Genomic DNA, 3,843 nt, shown 5'->3' on the forward strand with positions numbered 1-3,843 from the left:
GTTGGCTTTCTATTATTTATTTTGTTATTGAAGATCAGCCTTTGTCCATGGTGATGTGATAGGATGCATGGGCCAATTTCAATATTTTTGTATTTGTTGAGACCTGTTTTGTGACCAATTGTATGGTCAATTTTGGAGAAGTTACCATGAGGTGCTGAGAAGAAGGTATTTCCTTTTGTTTTAGGATAAAATGTTCTGTAGATATCTGTTAAATCCATGTCATAACTTCTGTTAGTTTCACTGTGTCCCTGTTTAGTTTCTGTTTCCATGATTTGTCCATTGATGAAAGTGTTGTGTTGAAGTCTCCCACTATTATTGTGTAAGGTGCAATGTGTGCTTTGAGCTTTTTAAAGTTTCTTTAATGAATGTTGCTGCCCTTGCATTTGGAGCATAAATATTCAGAATTGAGAGTTCCTCTTGGAGGAACCTTTCATGAGAATGAAGTGTCCTTCCTTGTCTTTTTTTGTAAGTTTGGGTTGGAAATCTAGTTTATTTGATATTACAATGGCTACTCCAGCTTGTTTCTTCAGACCATTTGCTTGGAAAATTGTTTTCCAGCCTTACGTAGTGTCTGTCTTTTCCCCTGAGATGGGTTTCCTGTAAGCAGCAAACTGTTGGGTCCTGTCCGTATAGCCATTCTTTTAGTCTATGTCTTTTTATTGTGGAATTGAGTCCATTGATATTAAGAGATATTAAGGAAAAGTAATTGTTGCTTCCGTTCATTTTTGTTTTTAGAGTTGGCATTCTGTTCTTGTGGCTGTTTTCTTTTAGGTTTGTTGAAGGATTATTTTCTTGCTTTTTCTAGGGTGTGGTTTCCATCCTTGTATTGGTTTATTTCTGTTATTATCCTTTGAAGGGCTGGATTAGTGAAAAGATAAAGTGTGAATTTGGTTTTGTCATGGAATACTTTGGTTTCTCCATCTATGGTAATTGAGAGTTTGGCTGGTATAGTATCCTGGGCTGGCATTTGTGTTCTCTTAATGTCTGTATAACACCTGTCCAGGATCTCCTGGCTTTCATAGTCTCTGGTGAAAAGTCTGGTGTAATTCTGATAGGCCTGCCTTTATATGTTACTTGACCCTTTTCCCTTACTGCTTTTAATATTCTATCTNTATTTAGTGCATTTTTTGTTCTGATTATTATGTGTCAGGAGGAATTTCTTTTCTGGTCCAGTCTATTTGGAGTTCTGTAGGCTTCTTGTATGTTCATGGGCATCTCTTTCTTTAGGTTTGGGAAGTTTTCTCCTATAATTTTGTTGAAGATATTTGCTGGCCCTTTAAGTTGAAAATTTTCATTCTCATCCACTCCTATTATCCGTAGGTTTGGTCTTCTCATTGTGTCCTGGATTTCCTGGATGTTTTGAGTTAGGATCTTTTTGCATTTTGCATTTTCTTTGATTGTTGTGCCGATGTTCTCTATGGAATCTTCTGCACCTGAGATTCTCTCTTCCATCTCTTGTATTCTGTTGCTGATTCTCGAATCTATGTTTCCAGATTCCTTTCCTATGGTTTCTATTTCTATTTCTTTATTGTGTCTACTTCCCTTTTTAGGTCTAGTATTGTTTTGTTCATTTCCATCACCTGTTTGGATGTGTTTTCCTGTTTTTCTTTAAGAACTTGTAATTCTTTAGCAGTGTTCTCCTGTATTTCTTTAAGTGAGTTATTAATGTCCTTCTTGATGTCCTCTAACATCACCATGAGATATGCTTTTAAATCCCCATCTAGCTTTTCCGGTGTGTTGGGGTGCCCAGGACTGGGTGAGGTGGGAGTGATGCATCCTTATGATGGTGAGTGGTCTTGGTTTCTGTTAGTAAGATTCTTACCTTTGCCTTTCACCGTTTGGTAATCTCTGCAGTTAGTTGTTAAAGTTGTCTCTGGTTAGAGATTGTTCCTCTGGTGATTCTGTTAGCCTCTATCAGCAGACCTGGGACACTAGCTCTCTCCTCTGAGTTTCAGTGGTCAGAGCACTCTCTGCAGGCAAGCTCTCCTCTTACAGGGAAGTACACAAATATCTGGCATTTGGACCTGCCTCCTGGCAGAAGATGAGGGCCCGAAACAGTACCTGTCCCAGAAGCTGTGTCCCTTCGGGCTGTCACAGAAGCTGTTGGCTTCTGTAGTCCACACTTTCACCTGAGCAGACTAGTCTTAGAGGGATCTGGGAACCAAGATGGCTCTCAAGGTGCTCCAGCAAAGCCCTTGGGGCAGGGCGGACACCTCTCCTCTGGCAGGGAATGTTTTTTGATGTCTGGAGCCCGAAACAGGGTGTGCCTCAGAAGCTGTCCTCTAGGGACCTTGGGACTGTCCGCTGACTCTGAGCCCAGGTGACCCAGTGCTGGCGCAGACGGGAAGGGATTTGGACCCAGTCAGGCTGGGTTTTCTATTTCCCTAATGCTGTCTCAGGTCCCGCGTGGTTGGATTGGAACAGAAGTTGTGTTCCACTCACCAGTGGTCCTAAGATCTTGTGGAGAGCCCTCTAGGGGACCTTGGGGGTGTCTGTCACCTCTGTGCCCAAGGTGACCCGGTGCTGGAGCTTACTGGAAGGGACTTGTGACCCTGGTCAGGCCTGATTTCATGCTTCCCTAATGCTGTCTCATGTCGTGCAATTGGGTTGGAACAGAAGTTATGTTCCACTCAGCTGTGGTCCTAAGATAGCATGGAGAGTCCTCTAGGGGCCTTGGGGGTGTCCACTAACTCTGCGCCCAAGGTGACCCGGTGCTGGCGCTGAGTGGAAGGGTGGTGATTCATGTTTACTGAGGCAATGTACATCATAGCATGGTTACAAAATCAGCACTAAGTGTGCACTAAAATATGACTGGGTAAGAGGAATGTGGTTTGTACACAATGGAGTTTTATTTAGTCACAAGGTACAAAATCATGTCATTTGCAGCAAAGTGGACAGAAGTTGATATCTATTAATTAAACAAATTAAATCATATCTAGATTATATCTTCCTTCATACATGATACCCAGATTTTACACACACACACACACACACACACACCCACACACACATTATGAAAATATAAGGAGGACTGTTTAAGAAAAGGAAGAGCATCAAGAGTTGGGTAGATGGACAGGCAAGCTTTGAGCCCATTGCAGATGAACCCTCTTTTCCATAAGCATCTTTGGACCCCACCTCCTATTTTCCTGGTAAAACAGTAGTTTTTAAAGAAAGGAGGGAAGGAAAAACACACACTCCTGTCCCTGAGGTTTAACATATGGTATAAAAGGGACCAAGATGATGGTTTGTTAAGTCCCACTAAGGAAAGCCACTGCTTCCTGCTAGCATGATTATTGTAAGACTTATTTTTTTTTCTTGAATTTTCTTTAGTATTTTCTATTACACAAGTTTTGAACAAAAGAATGAGATCTGATCCTGAGTTGAGTGTTCCTTTTTAAATGTGACTTTTTATTTCATTTTAATTATTTTAAAATATTTAGCCCTTCTTGTTGTTCTTTAGCTTGGAGTTGGGGAGGGATGAAGGGTGAGTGAATCTAAAGATAATGAAATAATCAGTGACTGAACCCATTTTACCATCATCCTTTGTTCTGACCATTCTTTGTACCCTTTAAGAAATCCATCTTTCTCTTTGGAAACCCCAGTCTTTCATTTGAAAGGTTTTACTGTATAAAAACTTCCACAGGTCAATAAATTTAGAGGAAAATGAACATTTGGTCCAAGAAAAACAAAAACAAAACAAAACAAAATGGAAAAATAACCAAGACTTTAAGGCTTTTATTTTTTCTTTTTTATTTGTGTAAAAAATGGAAAAAATATAAAACAGGAAAATTTAAAGAAAAAAAAAGAATGCAATTCAAGTTGTTGCTCTGACTTGGGGTAGAG

Source organism: Mus caroli, chromosome 1 (assembly GCF_900094665.2).
Source record: "Mus caroli chromosome 1, CAROLI_EIJ_v1.1, whole genome shotgun sequence".
Classification (NCBI taxonomy): Eukaryota; Metazoa; Chordata; class Mammalia; order Rodentia; family Muridae; genus Mus; species Mus caroli.